Source organism: Phyllobates terribilis, unplaced genomic scaffold, assembly GCF_046119375.1.
Source record: "Phyllobates terribilis strain yellow unplaced genomic scaffold, ASM4611937v1 Scaffold_6__1_contigs__length_29720123, whole genome shotgun sequence".
In the NCBI taxonomy this organism is placed as follows: domain Eukaryota; kingdom Metazoa; phylum Chordata; class Amphibia; order Anura; family Dendrobatidae; genus Phyllobates; species Phyllobates terribilis.
This window is the reverse complement of record NW_027362766.1, coordinates 15,457,676-15,479,354: the sequence shown is the minus strand read 5'-3', so window position 1 is coordinate 15,479,354 and position 21,679 is coordinate 15,457,676.

Genomic DNA, 21,679 nt, shown 5'->3' with positions numbered 1-21,679 from the left:
TATAAAATCAGTGTTTTCTCAGCAGGAGATAATCATTCCAGGACTAGGTGTCTCATGTCATCTAGCCCACCCTTCTGCTCTGCGTAACCCCGCCCCCACCACTGATAAGCAGCTTTCTGTCAATATACAGTATGGATGGAAAGCAGCCAATCAGTGGTGTGGGCGGGGTTATGAGGGCTCAGAATTCAGAGCTCTGCTATATCTGCAGCAGAGAAAACTGTAATTCTATCAGAACTACTGCACCCAGTAAACTAAGTGACACATTACTGGAATCAGGGTCCCTATATCATGCTGCTCTCAGATGAGCTAGCAAAAATTTGGTATCAGATTCCCTTTAAGCACAGTGTTTTGACAGTAATGAATAAAGTTATAGCAAAAATTGAAACTATCTAGAATCTTGTTGGTGATGAATTTCCATGATGCAATTACGCATGACATTGTAGTTGCTCCATATGTTTGTACACTGTAACAATAACAGTCACTAGATCAACAGCGATAATACAAATGCAGAAGGTCCCAAAAGTTCAATATATTTGCTAAGATTAAGCCATGTGGGCAGCAGAGCTTGCAGTTTTGATGTCAATTTGGTTGAGCTGCTTGATCTTCCCATGCCAAGTCCAAAAGGGAGTTTATTAAAGGAAATCCAATGGATGGATGATGAGAGAAGTCATAAGATCTTCTTGTAATCTTCTTCCGTATATACATATACAAAATGTACTAGTAATAAACAAATACACTGATACACTGAAGTGAAGAGCCATTGACTTAATGGAATGAGAAAAAAGTACAAAGCTTTCTTATGGTGGATTTACACAATGTTCCAAAAGTCTAGGAAATCATGTTCTTGCCGTCAAATCCCCCCCATTCACATGGATAACACAGATTATCACAAGCAAACCTGCCAAAATTAAAATTCAGCAAATTTGCTCAAGTTTTGATGGGAAATTCAATTTGCATTACGTTTATTTGATGTGACTCAAATGTATCCTGATTGCCATTATAAAAATCCATTTATTATGCAACTCCGCTATAGGGACCCCAAAGCATAATAAACTCAAGGGTCAGGATGGGGTTAAAAAGCAATACCATATGATACTAGCCTCATCTATCTCTCATGCCAGGTGTGAGAAAGACTAGTGCAACACAGAGGGAAAAGGGAAAGGGAGCCCTGACTCTAGGGAAAGGGGGGAGTGGAAACCTCCTAGTCTGGTCTAGTGTCACCCTGTCGCAAGTACCATCCCTATATTGCCTTCTCAGCAATCGCCACACGTGTGCCTCGCCCTTCTCTGCCTGACGTATGGCTGCGGCTAGGGATGGAAGGAGATGATCACTAGTCAAGCTCCACTAAACTCTATAGACAACAAGGGTGGACAAAACAGGGGAAATGGCTTAGCTTTAGGTGAACTCCAAATAAGCACACGGCCTCAAGCTCCAGAGAGGAAAAAGTACTGCTCCTGCTAAGCTTCACAAGTGACTACCTCTCAGACACACCAGGTATATATACACCAGGCAGAGAGCTAATTATCAAGAGAGAGGTAGCCGGTCGGTCCTGAAGACAGCCTCTTATCTAAGAAGCTATCTGCAATGCCAAACGTAGAGATCTCCTGCAACCCACTGCAGGGCGACTGTCTGTCACCTCTGACACACCTGTGACACTATCACTTGTCCCTCTCGCCACAACTCCCGCCAGTGCTGTGCTCACTCTTTAGGGTTCCTACTCCAGCTCCGGTCCTCTCTGCACTCTTCACCAGAACTCCCCACACCTATTAGGCCTTGGTGCATGTTATATGGTAAAGACTGCTTAACCCGCATAGCCTTACATAGTCATGTCCACCTACGCGAAGCACACTATGAGGTCATGACGTGATAACATGCATAGAGTGAAGCATCAGTAAACAGTGAAGAGAGAACCGGAGTGAAAACTTCTGCCTTAGGGTGGGAGCAGGGGGCTGGTGGGGAGTTACTGCGGCAGGGACAGAGGCGAGGTATGAGATTTCGTTCCCTATCCATATGGATCCAGTAAAATATCTGACACCATTTTGCTGAATTTGATGGAATCAAATCCCCAAAAGTTAAATTTTCTTGACGCAGCGAATTTTGGGAAAATCCTAAACAAATTGAATGAATTTACAATAGTTTTGCTCATCCTTAGAAAACACCCACAGCTTAGAAATAAGAAAGTAAAAATCATATAGCTAAAAAAAAAGCTTAATATGTAAAATAAGTCTTGAAATGATTTTATGGTGGTTTTTCTTCACCTATTGTATAATGGAGCAGATAATCTAATATTTTATTTTTAGTACAAATACAATTTACTCAGTTGTATGCTACCCATTTATTACAATTAGATTGATAGATCATCTTGACTCTTGTGTGATATTTCTAATTGGCCGGACGGCATTATATCAGGAAGATATAAAAGCTGAGATGAAGCTACTGAGCACGTGTGACCACCAGCACTGAGGAATGAGGTGAACATTCTGAAAAAGGAGCATCAAAGTACAGCAGGTGGCACCATACCAAATGCTTAGATTCAGTTTATTAGAACAGTGGGAATTCCAGTTCTTCATCTGGTAATATGGATTTTAAAAAAATTGCCACATAATAATCTTTATTTTTTATTATTTGCGCCTTCTTTCTTGATCGTTATCACTGTGAGACTGTGGGGTTTATTCCCTAAAAATGAAGGGAACAAAAAAACTGAGCATTACTTTCCCTTCCCTTCTCCAAAGCTGTCTGTACCACTGTGCCAGTCTCACTTGTTGGGCAGCAGTGATGATGTCATATCAAAATCGCCTCTACCTCACAATAGCTGCTGAGATCAGTGATTGGTAGCAGCATTGTCGAGTGACACTGCTGTAGCCAAACTAAAGAGACTGAAGTGGAGACAGTGACACATCGCCGGAAAACGGGAAGTTACGTAAAGCACAGTTTACATTTTACAACATGGGCATATGGGGAAAAGTTGTCGGAAAGGGGACAATTTTTTTAAGTACAAAGTTTATTTTAGGACTAATTAAAATGTAAAGTGAAAATTGTAACATACCTGGCGGCGTCCTTGCATGGTGGTCCATCTCCCACTGTGCAAGAGCGCGCACTTGATCTCCAGTCCAGAATGTCTCTCTGGCTTCCCTCCTTGCTGTCTGTTTGTCTGTTTTGGCTGCATAGGGCGACGCCCGCTGAACTTCCTGTTTCTTGTACCTGCTGCGGACACGCCCCTGTTGCACCTTCAGCCTATTGCTGTCCATCTTTGGGTATTTATACCACCTTCTTCCTCAAGATGGCGCCTGAGCATTGTGTCCTGTCAGTTGGCTTTTTTGTCTCTGACATGCCAGGTCCTATCCTGTTTTCCTGCCTGTTTTCCAGTTCTGTGTCTGAACTGTGGTCTGTTCTTGTGAACACGCTTCTTGCCTGTTCTTTCGCCTTCTAGGGGCTGTATTCCTAGATCTGCCTGTCTGTGCCTTGCGGTATCTGTTCCCGTCTGAACAGAGTCCTGTTTGTGTCTCTGCCTTTCGGTATCTGTTCCCGTCTGAACAGAGTCCTGTTTGTGTCCCTGCCTTGCGGTATCTGTTCCTGTCTGAACTGAGTCCTGTCTATGTCTCCTGCCTTGCGGTATCAGTTCCCGTGTCTGAACTGAGTCCTGTCTGTGTACTCTTGCCTGCTGCCTTTCCTGGAGGCTGTATTTCCAGGCCTGTCTGAACACGCTCCTAGCCTGTTCCTCCCGCCTTCTAGGGGCCGATTACCTAGATCCGTTCCTGTATCTTGTCTGTCCTGTCTGAACACGCTCCTTGCCTGTTCGTTCCGCCTCTCTGGGGGCCGTATTCCCAGACCCGCTCCTGTATCCCGCTGCAGTGTCGGTCTCTTCCGTACACTCAGTTCCAGTCTGAACTCTCTCCTATCCTTTACCTGTTTTGCCTCTATGTCCGTTCCTTTCCTTTTTCTGCAGAGTCTGAACTCGTACCTAACTCCTGCTTGTTGTCTCTGTACTCCCGTTTGTGAGTTTGTGGTCCACGTGCTACTTCACTGCAAGTACCCTGTGGGTATCTGGCTCTGCCTTTCCCTTCCTGTCTGTTCCGTGTGAACAGAGCCCTGTCCGTCCTGCTCTGACTCCTTGCTCCGCTCTGACCCTTTTGCTCTCTGCTCCGGCAGTCCTGTCCTGCCCTGCTTCTGCTCGCTGCTCCGGCAGTCCTGTCCTGCCCTGCTTCTGCTCGCTGCTCCGGCAGTCCTGTCCTGCCCTGCTTCTGCCCGCTGCTCCGGCAGTCCTGTCCTGCCCTGCTTCTGCCCGCTGCTCCGGCAGTCCTGTCCTGCCCTGCTTCTGCCCGCTGCTCCGGCAGTCCTGTCCTGCCCTGCTTCTGCCCGCTGCTCCGGCAGTCCTGTCCTGCCCTGCTTCTGCCCGCTGCTCCGGCAGTCCTGTCCTGCCCTGCTTCTGCCCGCTGCTCCGGCAGTCCTGTCCTGCCCTGCTTCTGCCCGCTGCTCCGGCAGTCCTGTCCTGCCCTGCTTCTGCCCGCTGCTCCGGCAGTCCTGTCCTGCCCTGCTTCTGCCCGCTGCTCCGGCAGTCCTGTCCTGCCCTGCTTCTGCCCGCTGCTCCGGCAGTCCTGTCCTGCCCTGCTTCTGCCCGCTGCTCCGGCAGTCCTGTCCTGCCCTGCTTCTGCCCGCTGCTCCGGCAGTCCTGTCCTGCCCTGCTTCTGCCCGCTGCTCCGGCAGTCCTGTCCTGCCCTGCTTGTGCTCGCTGCTCCTGCAGCCCCATCCTGCTCTGTTCTTGCCCACCGCTTCGGGCGTTCCCTCTCTGCTGTGGTTGTCTACCGCATCTGCGGTTCTGTGACCCAGTCTGTACTGGGTCTTAACCTTTCTGTGCTCCAGCCCGTCCTTTCGGCCAGTACCTCCCTGCCTGCATACTCGCCTGTATCCACCCATCTGCATACCTGCCGTGTTTGCTTACATCCACCAGTCTGTGCCAGCCTAACCTGCCTGTTCCAGTAATCCCAGTGTGGGTCAACCCCCGTGTCCGGAGTTTGACCTGGAGTAGCACCTGGTCCCTCTGCCCGGTTTCTCCCTGGTGCACTGGCGTCGTATGCCGTCGTGCCACCTTGGTCGGATCGGCCAGATACTTAGTCACGCCCCTCCAGGCACTCTCCGGTCCATGGTCCAGTGGAACCACAACACCCGCACACGCCAGTCAGTCCGGGCGTGTGCATAACAGCATGCTCAGGCCATGGTTCCCGTTGAGCCCCACGGCCTTCGCTCTCTGAGAAGTTTTCCAGCGAATACATGCATTAAAAATAAATAAATAATTTTTTTTTTTTCTCAGCTGAGTTCCAGGCTAATTACGCACCCGTCCAGATGGATCTATCTGCTCTCGTTCCTGCGGATCCGCCACGTTACTATGGGGATCCAAGACAAAGTCGTGCATTTGTGGAGCAATGCATGCTACACTTCAAGTTCTACCCTCTATGTTTTCCCACCGATCGGGTTAAGGTGGCATTCATTATGTCTTACCTGGCGGGTGATGCCTTGGAATGGATCAACCCCCTATATGAAACACAGGATCCGATCCTCCTGGACCTAATGGCCTTCCTGGTGGCCTTTCTAATGGTCTTCGATGATCCTAACCCGGAGGCTCCTGCTGAAGCTTCACCTCCCAATGTCCCGGAGCAGCCCCGATGGGTAATGTGTGTGGGTAGCGCAATAGTCCTCCAGCCCAATGAGACTACTGCCCACCCAGAATCCTCACAGGGTGACTACGCTTTCCGGAATACTTCTCCCAACCTCAAGAGGCAGTCCAGACGTGCTAGACGTAGAGGCAAGCCGTCACGCCAGGGTCTGTCCTCCCTGAGACCTCCTGACCCCAACCTTGAAGTCCCTACTGAAGCTTCATCTCCCTGTATCCCAGAGAAGCCCCAACGGGTAATGTGCGTGGGTAGTGCTCCGGTTCTCCTGCCCGAAGAGACTTCTGCCCATCCAGACTCCACACAGGAGAACTTCCTGCACCCGGCATCAGATGCTTCACCCACTTTAACCGGTGTGCATGTCCAAGGATGCTCCAAAGCTGTGGTTACCTCTGAGTCTGTGCACCTCTACTACCTGGCGGAGAACCCCCTGTTGTCTCCTGAATCCTCCGGGATACCACTCGATGACAAATGGAGAGAGACTTCTCTACACTTGGTACTCGATACTTTGTCCGCTTCGTCCTGTGAGCCTGACAATGGGTACCCCAAAGTGGTAGTTACCCCCGAGTCTCTACACCCCTCCGACCAGGCGGAGGACCTCCAGTTGTCTCCAGAACCCTTCGGGGTGCTACCTGGTAGCGAAAGGACAGAGACTCTCCTATACTCTGTACCTGATACCTCGCTCGCTTCGTCCAGTGAGTCCGACCTTGTGTACTCTGAAGCAGAGGTTACCCTTGAGTCTCTACACCCCTCCGACCAGGCGGAGGACCTCCAGTTGTCTCCAGAACCCTTCGGGGTGCCACCTGGTGGTGAATGGACAGAGACTTTCCTATATCCTGGATCTGATACCTCGCTTGCTTCGTCCAGTGAGCTTGACAAGATGTACCTCGAAGCAGAGATTACCCCCAAGTCTCTGTCCCCCTCCAACCCGGTGAAGGACTTCCAGTTGTCTCCTGTAGCCTCTGGGGTGCCACCTGAAAATATGTGGAGAGAGACTTCCTTGTGTGCTGTTCCTGGTACTCCACCCGTTTCGTCTGTTGCTAAGGATGGCTGGATAGGAGGTAGCATCCTAGCTAACCAGATGAGATCAATTTTTCCTGTGGACCGTGGAAGTGATCTCCTTGAAGTGAACGACTGGTCCTCGAATTCCCTGCGGAAGATTCTGGCAGGCCTGAAGAAGAGGGGGCGTAAGGGGGGGGGTACTGTAACATACCTGGCGGCGTCCTTGCATGGTGGTCCATCTCCCACTGTGCAAGAGCGCGCACTTGATCTCCAGTCCAGAATGTCTCTCTGGCTTCCCTCCTTGCTGTCTGTTTGTCTGTTTTGGCTGCATAGGGCGACGCCCGCTGAACTTCCTGTTTCTTGTACCTGCTGCGGACAAGCCCCTGTTGCACCTTCAGCCTATTGCTGTCCATCTTTGGGTATTTATACCACCTTCTTCCTCAAGATGGCGCCTGAGCATTGTGTCCTGTCAGTTGGCTTTTTTGTCTCTGACATGCCAGGTCCTATCCTGTTTTCCTGCCTGTTTTCCAGTTCTGTGTCTGAACTGTGGTCTGTTCTTGTGAACACGCTTCTTGCCTGTTCTTTCGCCTTCTAGGGGCTGTATTCCTAGATCTGCCTGTCTGTGCCTTGCGGTATCTGTTCCCGTCTGAACAGAGTCCTGTTTGTGTCTCTGCCTTTCGGTATCTGTTCCCGTCTGAACAGAGTCCTGTTTGTGTCCCTGCCTTGCGGTATCTGTTCCTGTCTGAACTGAGTCCTGTCTATGTCTCCTGCCTTGCGGTATCAGTTCCCGTGTCTGAACTGAGTCCTGTCTGTGTACTCTTGCCTGCTGCCTTTCCTGGAGGCTGTATTTCCAGGCCTGTCTGAACACGCTCCTAGCCTGTTCCTCCCGCCTTCTAGGGGCCGATTACCTAGATCCGTTCCTGTATCTTGTCTGTCCTGTCTGAACACGCTCCTTGCCTGTTCGTTCCGCCTCTCTGGGGGCCGTATTCCCAGACCCGCTCCTGTATCCCGCTGCAGTGTCGGTCTCTTCCGTACACTCAGTTCCAGTCTGAACTCTCTCCTATCCTTTACCTGTTTTGCCTCTATGTCCGTTCCTTTCCTTTTTCTGCAGAGTCTGAACTCGTACCTAACTCCTGCTTGTTGTCTCTGTACTCCCGTTTGTGAGTTTGTGGTCCACGTGCTACTTCACTGCAAGTACCCTGTGGGTATCTGGCTCTGCCTTTCCCTTCCTGTCTGTTCCGTGTGAACAGAGCCCTGTCCGTCCTGCTCTGACTCCTTGCTCCGCTCTGACCCTTTTGCTCTCTGCTCCGGCAGTCCTGTCCTGCCCTGCTTCTGCTCGCTGCTCCGGCAGTCCTGTCCTGCCCTGCTTCTGCTCGCTGCTCCGGCAGTCCTGTCCTGCCCTGCTTCTGCCCGCTGCTCCGGCAGTCCTGTCCTGCCCTGCTTCTGCCCGCTGCTCCGGCAGTCCTGTCCTGCCCTGCTTCTGCCCGCTGCTCCGGCAGTCCTGTCCTGCCCTGCTTCTGCCCGCTGCTCCGGCAGTCCTGTCCTGCCCTGCTTCTGCCCGCTGCTCCGGCAGTCCTGTCCTGCCCTGCTTCTGCCCGCTGCTCCGGCAGTCCTGTCCTGCCCTGCTTCTGCCCGCTGCTCCGGCAGTCCTGTCCTGCCCTGCTTCTGCCCGCTGCTCCGGCAGTCCTGTCCTGCCCTGCTTCTGCCCGCTGCTCCGGCAGTCCTGTCCTGCCCTGCTTCTGCCCGCTGCTCCGGCAGTCCTGTCCTGCCCTGCTTCTGCCCGCTGCTCCGGCAGTCCTGTCCTGCCCTGCTTCTGCCCGCTGCTCCGGCAGTCCTGTCCTGCCCTGCTTCTGCCCGCTGCTCCGGCAGTCCTGTCCTGCCCTGCTTGTGCTCGCTGCTCCTGCAGCCCCATCCTGCTCTGTTCTTGCCCACCGCTTCGGGCGTTCCCTCTCTGCTGTGGTTGTCTACCGCATCTGCGGTTCTGTGACCCAGTCTGTACTGGGTCTTAACCTTTCTGTGCTCCAGCCCGTCCTTTCGGCCAGTACCTCCCTGCCTGCATACTCGCCTGTATCCACCCATCTGCATACCTGCCGTGTTTGCTTACATCCACCAGTCTGTGCCAGCCTAACCTGCCTGTTCCAGTAATCCCAGTGTGGGTCAACCCCCGTGTCCGGAGTTTGACCTGGAGTAGCACCTGGTCCCTCTGCCCGGTTTCTCCCTGGTGCACTGGCGTCGTATGCCGTCGTGCCACCTTGGTCGGATCGGCCAGATACTTAGTCACGCCCCTCCAGGCACTCTCCGGTCCATGGTCCAGTGGAACCACAACACCCGCACACGCCAGTCAGTCCGGGCGTGTGCATAACAAAAATCCAAAGAAAAGTAAAATGTATTAATTATTTCTATGTCTGAAAAATCTTTGTCATTCTCAATAAGTTCAAGAAATTGTCTAGCAATGGTTCTGGATGAAATAGGTGACTACAACAGTCCACAGTAGAGATCCAACATCGATATTCTAGAAGGTCTGGTAGTGTGCGTGTTGCTGATGTGCTGTCTAAACTTGTAACCTCTGAATTTTTTAAAGAGATATGAGGGGTGCTAATAAGTTATCTTATTAACATGCTAACATCATGTTCTGTAAGTGTTAAAGAGCTGAGCTATTGTGTGCATGTAGAGACATGTCTGGACATGCAACATACATGGAAATGACAGGATGGCAAGTGCAGTACAGTGCGGCTCTACAAAGAAAGTGAGAGATATGGGGCTTTGTTCCATTATTATATTCCTTACAAAGGAAGAAAAGAAGCCATGGAAATCCATGAAAGGATGAGTGCTGAATATTGTGGTGATGCACCTTCCTACTACCAAGTAAAGTTTTGGATCAAGCAGTTTAAATGTGATTGGGAAGAAATTGAAGATGAACTCCATTCAGTGAAATCTGTTGACACCCCAAAGCCAACGAGCACTGGAGTGGGAAATAGACTAAAGAAGGTACAACTTATTTAAATGACAATGATAAATGAATTATTGATGATTTATCAACATTTTCCGTAACATAGTAAAAAAGATGTAAACCTAACTGAGTTCCAATAATGTAGTGCAATGGCTGTAGGTCTTATTTTTGACCATTACACGACGAGAAGAAAAATAAGTGGCACTAACCACTGGCATATCATTTTGTACTTTTTATTCCAAGGTCATATGGGAATATAGCGTGAAGACACACAGACTTGGCTACAGATGTTTCGCGTCTAATTATGCTTCATCTGGCGTTGTCTTCTAACCAGCAATGCAGACTCCGGTGGAACATACTTGTGGCAGTGCCGCTCTGCTGATCTTTTGAAATGGATGTCTTATACACTGCTCAAAAAAATAAAGGGAACACTCAAATAACACAACCTAGATCTGAATGAATGAAATCTTCTCATTGAATACTTTGTTCTGTACAAAGTTGAATGTGCTGACAACAAAATCACACAAAAATAAGAATTTAAATCAAATTTATTAACCAGTGGAGGCCTGGATTTGGAGTCACCCCCAAAATTAAAGTGGTAAAACACACTACAGGCTGATCCAACTTTGATGTAATGTCCTTAAAACAAGTCAAAATGAGGCCCAGTATTGTGTGTGGCCTCCACGTGCCTGTATGACCTCCCTACAACGCCTGGGCATGCTCCTGATGAGGCTGAGTATTGTGTGTGGCCTCCACGTGCCTGTATGACCTCCCTACAACGCCTGGGCATGCTCCTGATGAGGCTGAGTATTGTGTGTGGCCTCCACGTGCCTGTATGACCTCCCTACAACGCCTGGGCATGCTCCTGATGAGGATGAGTATTGTGTGTGGCCTCCACGCGCCTGTATGACCTCCCTACAATGCCTGGGCATGCTCCTAATGAGTCTGAGTATTATGTGTGGCCTCCACGTGCCTGTATGACCTCCCTACAATGCCTGGGCATGCTCCTGATGAGGCTGAGTATTATGTGTGGCCTCCACGTGCCTGTATGACCTCCCTACAACGCCTGGGCATGCTCCTGATGAGGTTGCAGGTGGTCTCCTGTGGGATCTCCTCCCAGACCTGGACTAAAGCATCCGCCAACTCCTGGACAGTCTGTGGTGCCTTTATTAAGGGTGTCTTGATAATTGCCAATAATTTCCATCTATTGTCTATTCCATTTGCACAACAGCATGTGAAATTGATTGTCAATCAGTGTTGCTTCCTAAGTGGACAGTTTGATTTCACAGAAGTTTGATTTACTTGGAGTTATATTCTGTTCTTTAAGTGTTCCCATTATTTTTTGAGCAGTGTATTATTTTCATAGTTTAATATGCCTTAGTTTCTTTATAAATTGAGATATTGGAGATACTTTTACATTCTTTGCTCTGTATCATTAGATTTATTGGTGCAGTGTAATTCACCAAGAAGCTTATTGAAAGCCTTATTCAGGTTCCGGTTTCCTTTTATTAAATTCCAGCAACTCACGGCTTTACTTATATTGAATAAAAGGTATATCACATAAATCGACACGTTATCAGATGGCAATAAACTTACTGTAGCCATAAACAAAAAAGTAATAATATAAGCAAAGAGAAAATACATCACAGTCCTCGAGGCTTGGACGTGGGCTTTCATGTTGGGGCCTCGAAAGCCACCAAAGTTTTGTTGGACCTGATTTATGTGTTTGAAAAGAGAAATGATGATGGCTGAGGCCGAGATGGAGAATATCAACATTGCAGTGAAGGAGAGAATCGTAAAAGCTATGGTATCGTTGACCTTAAAACTAGTTAATTCGAGACTTTCTTGCAGACTTATGGCAGAAACATTGACTCTTGATGAGGTTTCTGATGAGGTTTTAAGAACCAATGGGATGCTCACAAGTATAGACCCCAAAATATTTGAAAAATAAAGCCAGGGCAAAGCCTCATGGAAGTTATTTTGCAATTGAAAGTATAAAGTGTGCTTCACTTTCACAATCTTCAGGCAGAAGTAGACGCAGAGCAAGGTGGAGAACCAAACATTGCAAGAAGTCACCATAAAAGACAAAGCAATGTAGATCTTTGCTATAAATAGACTTTTATAAAATATATTAAATAATCTTATAGACTTCATCATCTCTTCTGCAAGGTTGCATACGCTTATGATGGTAATGAGCTGGTCACCTTGTGGAGCATTGTTGTCTTTAGCCCAGCACAGAACATTGGACACAAAAATAAACGTGTTTGTTGGTATCAGAATTAAGAAACTCATACAATCAAAAATGTAAAAATATATTTCTACAAACATCTTCATCCTTAGACCAAAAAGATACCTCAACTGACTTCAACTTGGGCTGTTCTAATTATTTTCTTCCATTCAGCCCTCAGGTTAAGGTGATGCAAATGCAAATAGAATTTGCTTGTAACTGATAGCCTTAGATGTCACGGGAATATTTCTTATTCAAATGCAGAATTAAATAAAGAAAATAAAGCAAAAAAAAAAAACTTGTCAGTAAATATTTAGAATCATCTGATTGCTAGGGCTTCATGTGTTTCTTTTTTTAATTGCTTATTAGGTGTTCATAGAGCAGTGTTCCCCAATTTCAGACCTCAAGAGCCACCCATAGATGAAGTTTTCAGAACTTCCTTACTATTGCACAGGGGATGGAATTATTACCTGGAGAATACTAAGGAAATCCTGAAAACATGACCTGTTGGTGTCTTTTGAGGACTGGAGTAGGGGAACACTGTCATAAAATAAGGAAATGTTGGCTTTTGTGGACTGGAGTTGGGGAACACTCATAAAATAAGGACATTTTGGATTTATAGGACTGGAGTTGGGGAACACTGTCATAAAATAAGGAATTTTTGGCGCAACTGCCGAAACATTTGAGCCTTGGAGTCAATATCAGCTTAGGAGAAAAAAGTCAGCACTAAACGTAATTAATCTGTCCTCTCATATACTACAAAAAAAAGAATACCTGTACATTAATATTAAAGTTGTGCAGACCCTACTTTTTCATTTTTTGGAGTATATATTGGGGGTGTGGCCCCTTCCAGGGCTCGGCACCCTTATCTACACATCGTTCCCACACCAGCAATACCTGGTTTCCTTTCATTTCCTCAGTTCTGGTGTGGCCTTGTTTGGCACATGGAGTGGTGTGACATTAGTGATAGGGACCATCCATATTAAAGTGAATCTGTCGGCAGATTTTTTCTTTTAGTTTGAGAGCAGAATAATATAGGGCAAGAAAACCTGATTCCAGCCATATATCACTTGCTGGACTGCTTGGTGTAGCTTTGATAGAATTCTTGTTTGTCTGGTGTAGATGCAACAGAGCTAAGACTTTTGGGCTGTGTATAACCCAGCCCACCACAGACTGGCAGCTTCCTATGTCTACTGTGATTTGTCAGCAAGTTGTCAATCAGTGGTGGGGGTGGGGTTACACAGATTAGCAGGACTGCCTTGCACAGGAGATATAGTCCTGTAGTGTTAATCTCCTGATGATAAATATTTAGATTTGAGAGTCCTCCGTGGTTGATACCTTTTAACGGCTAACTGAAAAGATGGTAAAAAATTGCAAGCTTTCGAGACTACTCAGGTCTCTTCATCAGACTAGTATACCACAAAATCTGAAGAGTCACATATGTCTATACAATAAGACACAAAAATAATGCAATAGATGAGACAGGTGATGAAAAGCAGAGTTATTATGGAAAAGATAAACAGTTCTGGCTATAAATATTTTAGCAGTTAATAGATAAGGAGTGTGAAGGTTTTATTGTCCTGTGACTAGGTCCAGTGTTGTGATGGCCGAATAAAACCTTCACACTCCTTATCTATTAACTGCTAAAATATTTATAGCCAGAACTGTATATCTCTTCCATAATATCTCTGCTTTTCATCACCTGTCTTATCTATTGCATTATTTTTGTGTCTTATTGTTTATAAATATGTGACTCTTCAGATTTTGTGGTATACTAGCCTGTTGAAGAGACCTAAGTAGTCTCGAAAGCTTGCAATTTGTTACCATCTTTTCAGTTAGCCATTAAAAAGGTATCAACCACTGAGGACTCTCAAATCTAAATATTTTTCTTTCTACTGGCTAACACGGTACAATAATATATATATTTTTCCTATATCTCCTGATGATAAAATGGTATTGAAACACACAGCCTAATAAGTGGCACATCCCTGGAATCAGACTCTTATGCCGCTCACAGATTAAGTTTCAAAACTTGCTGACAAATTGCCTTTATGGTACACCTTGATGAGGTTGGTTGGTGTTTTTGGCTGAAAAAAATGTTAAATTAAATACTTTACGTTTCTAATGTTTACAGCAATAGCGAAGTTCACGTATTCTTTTATGGCAGTATGTATATGCTTGTATACTGGCCACATAGCGTATTTGTACACCTGTCCATTCATTTCATACCAAAGGTATTATTTATTTTACTTTTTTATATACTTTTTCCACATTCATAATACTAACAGTATTGACTACACCAACTATACTGACACTGACTACACCAACAATATCGACAGTACTGACTACAATAAGAATAATAATAATGACAGTACTGAATATACCAACTATACTGAAAACACTGACTTTACCAATTATAGTGATAATATCACCAGATCTGCCGTGATTGTCACCATAAGGGCGCAGTCAGACGGCGGTACAGCATGGACGACGATTGCATCACAATGCTCGGACTGGCTGGCGGCTCTTCTGACTCGAGCCTGTCAGCATGTATTTCGATACAGCTGTCATGCTCGGGTCAGGAGAGCCGCCAGCCAGTCCAACGATTGCAATGTGATCGTCGTCCATGTTATACAGCCATCTGACTGCGCCCTTAGTATGAAAATAACATGTGCTGTCACGTGATGATGATATTTTAATTGTGCCTGCTTCCAAGAGCTTCAGCTACCACTTGCTGTGCCCCGTACTCCACTGGCCATTGGATTCCAGCCGCGCTCCACCATTGTCATAATGCATACATTAGTTCTACTCAGCCTCCACAGATCCATCGCTGCCTCTTTTTTACTAATCTGAATCTTTGTTGACAGGCTGAAGTGGGAACGTCATGTCTGTAGCCAAACATTAGTCTCAGCATTCTCAGGCTGACTATCACAGCCTTACCGCTGAGCCCAGTGATTGGCTGCAGTGGTCAATTGATAATACTATGGTATTGCAATATATAAGTAGTGATGAGCGAGTGTGCACGGAACTGTTCGATACTCGATTGAGCATCGGGGTGCTCGGGTACTCTCGGTACTCGATTGAGTATCCCTGGTGCTAGTGCACATGCTCCATTCCCCGCCTCGCATGTTTCGCATCTGTTTTTTAGCCACTAAACATGTGGGGATTGCCTGGCAATCATGATAATTCCGTAGGCATGTTGGCTACTGGTATTACTATGATTGGCCGGCTACATCACGATTGGACGGCCTACAGTGTCCATTTTAGGACATGATCAGATATCAAAATCAAACATCAGAATGATGACAGTTTGAGGCTAAATACCCTGTCTGAGAATTGATTCTGACAAGTGATTTAGAAAAGTGACTTTTACAACTGTAATATTAATAAAAACATATTCACTGTTCGCTAATGGGACTTGAACCCAAAGCTCTATGTCTAAGAGCCAGTGCACTAACCACTGAGCTATACACTTAGTCAAGCAAAGCTAAGAGTTCTATTTGGTTATATGATTTTCAGTGCAAACCTTGTCTGAAACTGATTGGGACTTTCAGAAATTCTTCCTCCAAGCCAAATTCAAATGATGTTTGATTTTGATGTGTGAGTCTGATGTGTGACTTTCTTCAAACATCAGAATCACAATGACTTTTAGTATTTTCATGGTTGATCTCATAAGACAAGAAAAGCTGCTGTTCACTATCACTTGACTGGATAGCTCAATAGTAAGGCATCAGCCTCTGAAGCTACAATGGCTTGGTTCATTTCTCAATAGGAATGTTATTTATTTATTTTTTGTATTTATGCCTGTTTAGCACACAAACTACAGGGGTGTTTTACTTATAATATCTGACATTCTGATTGTCATCCTGACGTGTTAAGAGTTTCAGACATGCTGTCTATTTGCATGGTAAATTACATAGCCAAAGTAAATTGGGAGGCACTAATTTACTACATATCAATTTCCATGTGACTGTACATTTGCATAATTTCTAACGGGGTCTAATGATAAAATTTCTTTATTGTAAATTTTTCTTTCCATCCACCCAAGAACTGGCTGCAAATTCCTAATTTACTTTGGCTATGTAATTTACCATGCAAATAGACGGCATGTCTGAAACTCTTAACACGTCAGGATGACAATCAGAATGTTAGAAATAGATATTAAAAGTAAAACACCGCTGCAGTTTGTGTGCAAAATAGGCATAATTACAAAAAAAAAAAGTATCATGCCCAATGGGATTTGAACTCAGGCATTGTAGCTTTGGAGGCTGATGCCTTACCATTGAGCTATCCAGTCAAGTGATGCTGACTGGAGCTTTTCTTGTCTTATGAGATCAACCATGAAAATACCCAGGGTGACTAAGAGTAATTGTGATTCTGATATTTGAAGAAAGTCACACATCAGACTCACACATCAAAATCAAACATCATTTCACTTTGCCTTGGGGGAGGTATTTCTGAATGTCCCAGTCAGACAAAGTTTGCACTGAAAATCATATAACCAAATAGAACTCTCAGCTTTTCTCAGCTGAGTTTATAGCTCGGTGGTTAGTGCACTGGCTTCTAGATGTAGAGTTTTGGGTTCAAGTCCCATCAGCGAACAGTGAATTTTTTTTTATTATTACTACAGTTGTAAAAGTCACTTGACAAAATCACTTGTCAGAATTACTTGTCAGAACTACTTGTAAGAATCAGTTCTCAGACAGGATGTTTAGCCTCAAACTGTCATCATTCTGATGTTTGATTTCTGATCATGTCCTAAAATGGACACTGTACCGGCCACATCACGTCATTGGATCTATATAGAACCTGGTGACGTGATGCTCGCCACACTGTACCCGGGAAACAGAGTAGAGAGAGTTGCTGGAAAAGGGAAAATTAGCATTACAGGCCTATACTCAGGGTTTATCTTGCATTGCAGTCCTTGCTGCTAAAACTTATAACCAAAAAATCATTTTCAGGGCTACATGTATTCTATTCAATACTGCAGTTAGCTGTGTTTAGTGTAGGAATAGGTACTAGAGAAGTGATAGTAGTGCATTACAGTCCTTGTTGCAGAATCCTAAAACGAAAACACTCTATCATGCCTAAATATATTCTATTCTAGTCATTTGAAATACCACTATTAGCTGCATACCTGCTTTAATATGCGCAAGACGTGCGGTAAGGGACAGTGAAGTAGACGTGCTGCTGATGGTGCACACTGAGACCGAGGCTGTAACCAGTTGAAACTGTGCCTGCTGTTGGAGCACAACAAACATGGTCATCCAAGAGACTTAGCTTCCTGTCCCACTTTGCAGGGGGGTGCGTGGAACATCACTCTTGAAGCCAGAACAGTGCAAACAGGTGGTCGGTTGGATGGCAGTATGTTTCTCAGCACCACCCTGTCTTCCACATGATCCAGTCTCACTAGCCAAGAGTCTGGACCACATAATACTCACCCTGATCTTCCTTCCTCCCACTATGACAAGTCCCAGTAGACAAGTGATCCCACACTCGGACACTCCAAGGAGCTCGTGGATAGTGATGACCAAATATTTGAGCAGCCAAGGTCAGAAGAAGACAACTGTGGGAAACGGCAATTAGTATCTCAAGTGGTAAATCATGATGAGACATAGTTGCCAACAAGTCATGTTGTTAAGTCAACAAGTTCGGAGGACCAGAGTGCAGAAGCGGAAGATGAGGTGGTGAACGAAGAGGTCACTGACCCCACCTGGGAAGGTGCCATGCAGAGCGAGCACAGCAGGGGGAGGGATCCACAGCACTGTAACAGGCAGGCAGAGGCAATGGAGTGGCCAGAGGGAGATGACTGGCAACTGTTCCTCAGAGCACCAACACGCAGCAAGATCTCAGGCCAAGGGTTAGGTGTTCCCTCTTCTGGAACTTTTTTATAGAAGGTGCGGAAAACAAAAAAGGTCTTATGCAACCTGTGCTGTGCCAAGATCAGCAGAGGCCACCACTAGTAGCCTGACCACCACCAGCATGCTCAGGCACATGTCATCCAAGCACCCGACTAGATGGCCCAAACATTTGGGTCCACAATCAGTGTCTGCGGGTGACACCACTGCCTCTTCCCCTGTGCTATGTGCTTATCAACGCCCTGTCCAGAAAACAGGTGCTGATGCCTCCTGCCCTTCACTTGTCGTTGGACATTTGCAAGCACCATCGGCAGCCATGTTCACTTCCTTGTCCCAGCGCAGCATTCAACTGTCCCTACCACATGTTAGAACCCTCCTGTTTGTTTTTGTTTCTATCTTGTGTTTTGCGGTCACGTGACCATCTTCCTATATATTCCGGCTCCGCCCTTCTGGCTTTGCTGGACTTCAGTGTTGTTTAGACTGTCTCTCTAGCCAGGTGCTTCTGTGCCTATCTATCTCTAGTTTGCTTGGTCCTCTGGGAGCTCTAGTACTTTTTGTCAGTTTATCTTTTGCTCTGCAACAACTTCTGTTAGGAGGTGTCCCATTTTTGTCCCAGTCCTTAGTTCCTTTAGGGACCCCTCCCTTTCTCTATAGGTCTCCCTTCAGACTAGCCAAGGACGAAGGCGGGTCTGTTCACAAGGAACAGGTAGCCCGCTACAACGTAGGGGCTCAGCTTAGTCTTAATGTAGGGACAGCTCTCCCCTTCTTTCCTTAGCCTATGTTGCAGATCATAACAGTAAGTCCTGCCCAAACAAAAACTTTAAGGAAAGAAATCCGGGGATCAGTAAGGTTTCTGTTCATGATTTGGCTCAACACCTGCAGGAATTGTCTCTGGAGGTGTCCGAGCTCCGGCAACACGTGAGTAGCTGTTCTGGAGCGCATTTTGTCAAACCCAAGGTAAGACTGCCTGATATTTTTTATGGTAAACAACAAGATTTTTTTTCCTTTAAAAATGCTTGTTTATTATATTTTCATTTGAGACCAAGGTCCTCTGGGAATGAATCACAGCGCATTGGGTTTATCATGTCACTTTTGCGCAAGGAACCACAGGGGTGGGCCTTTTCTCTCCAACCTAATGATCCGTGTTTTAGGTCAGTGGAGGACTTTTTTTTCTGCTATGGAGCTATTGTATGACGATCCTGATCGAGTCTCATCTGCTGAGACAGCACTGAGGCGTTTGAATCAGGGGTCAGGTGATGTTGAAAATTATTGTACACACTTCAGAAGGTGGTCCTCAGAAGTGAAATGGAATGATTCGGCGTTAAAATGTTTTTTTCTTGCTGGTCTAAGTGAAAGGGTTAAGGATATGCTTATTGCATTCCCTGCACCTGAGACCTTGCAGGAAGCCATGCAATTAGCTATACGTGTGGACAGGAGACTGCGTGCCAGGGTTAATGATGAAAAAATTCCAGCAATGTCAGCTCTTAGTTCCCAGAGGGTCTGCTCGGACGGCGGAGAACCGATGGAGGTTGAGGCGATGTCACTCCGCTCTCAGGAAAGAGACCACAGGTTTTCCAAGGGATTGTGTTTTTATTGTGGTAAACCTGACCATTTAATTAAGAACTGTGAGCTTCGTTTAATGAAAGAAAAAATAAAGGTCAGTTACGCCCGTATTGCTTGTTTGAGCTCTAAGGGAGTATTTCTTTCAGGGAGTACCTCATTGCAGGAAGATTTGATTGAATTTCGGGTATTTGTGGATTGTGGTTCAACACTTAATGTGATTGATAAAGGGTTTTTGGAAAACCTTAAATTGAAAGCCAAACCTTTATCATCACTTATTTCTGTGTTTGCAATTGATCACACTCCTTTGAAATGTATGACAGATTATTATGCAGTTGACTCTGAATGTTTATTACATACTTACCGCTGCTTATTTTAGGTCATTACTAGTGTTGAGCGAGCATGCTCGACACTGCTCGGTATTCGCCCGAGCATCACACTACTCGGGATGTTCGGCAAGCACTGAGCATTTCCGGGTTACTCGGGCGGGAGCTCGGGTCTCCGCCCTGCATGTTTGGCGCTCTTTACAGAGCCAATGAGCATGCAGGGATTGCCAGCCAGTCACTGTAATGCTGCAGCCATGTTGTTGGTGGGCATTACAGTGATTGGCTGGCCGCACAGCGTCACCTCGAGTATTTAAAACCGGGCACCGCCATCTTGGACACAGTCACTCCGGATAAGACAGTGTAGGGACAGCGCTGCTGATTTAGGGAGAGATATATCCTGCAAAATAGTTAGTGTAGGGTTTGTAAAGGCTGCCAGATCAAACAAACAGTCCTTCACAGGACTAATATCCATCCCAGATATCAGGCAGGCAGGCAGGCAGGCAGGCTGTAATGGAGACACAGTGGTTATACCAGCAAATGCAGCATTACAGTCCTGGGTGCTCCTGTTGCTGAAATTGGTGGACTTAGCTCCAGGTCTCGGGGGCCAGGAAAAATCCTTTTTTTTTCTTATAAATCCTCCTTCACACTGTACAACTACACGTCTTATTAACCTTTTGGTGTCCCCCCACCCCCTCCCAAAAAAAAAATTGTGTCTCTGATTTTTCAGACACAAATATATCTGTTGAAAATAGTCTGGTGTAGGCTAGAGAAATAGAAGTGCGGTTTTGCAGTTCCACGGTTCAAACCTCTGTTTATCCACTTTTGGGCCATTTGTATCTAAAAAAAACAGTTTGAGTGTGTCGCTGACTGTTCAACCGCAAATATATATATTTAAAACAGTCTAGTATACACCAGTAAATTATAACTGTGGTTTTGCTGTTCCACGGTAAAAAATCTCTGCATTATCCTGCTTTTGGCATTTTTTGCCATAAAAAAAAAAACTAATAGTGTCTCCCTGATTTTTCAGACACAAATATATCTATTGAAAATAGTCTGGTGTAGGCCTGAGAAATACAAGTGTGGTTTTGCAGTTCCACGGGTCAAATCTCTGTATTATCCTGCTTTTTTGCATTTTTTGCTGTAAAGAAAAACAGTAGTGTCTCCTGATTGTTCAGACACAAATATATCTGTTGAAAATATTCTGGTGTAGGCCCGATAAATACAAGTGTGGTTTTGCAGTTCCACGGGTCAAATCTCTGTAAAATCCTGCTTTTTTGCATTTTTTGCCGTAAAGAAAAACAGTAGTGTCTCCTGATTGTTCAGACACAAATATATCTGTTGAAAATAGTCTGGTGTAGGCCCGAGAAATAAAAGTGTGGTTTTGCAGTTCCACGGGCTAAATCTCTGTATTATCCTGATTTTTTGCTGTAAAGAAAAACAGTAGTGTCTCCTGATTGTTCAGACACAAATATATCTGTTAAAAATAGTCTGATGTAGGCCCGAGAAACACATGTATGGTTTTGCAGTTTCAAGGGCGAAATCTCCTTATTATCCCGCTTTTTTATATTTTTTGCCGTAAAGAAAAACAGTAGTGTTTCCTGATTGTTCAGACACAAATATATCTGTTGAAAATAGTCTGGTGTAGGCCCGAGAAATACAAGTGTGGTTTTGCAGTTCCACAGGTCAAATCTCTGTATTATTCTGCTTTTTTGCATTTTTTGCTGTAAAAAAAACAGTAGTGTCTCCTGAATGATCAGAGACAAATACTTCTGTTGAAAATAGTCTGGTGTAGGCCAGATTACTAGAATTGTGATTTTGAAGTACCACAGGTCAAATCTCTGTATTATACTTCTTTTGGCATTTTTTACCATAAAGAAAAACAATAGTGTCTCCTGATTGTTCAGACACAAATATATCTGTTGAAAAAAGTCTGGTGTAGGCAAGATCACTAGAACTGTGGTGTTGCAGATCCACAGGTCAAATCTCTGTATTATCCTTTTTTTGGCATATTTTGCTGTAAAGAAAAACAGTAGTGTCTCCTGATTGTTCAGACACAAATACATCTGTTGAAAATAGTCTGGTGTAGGTCC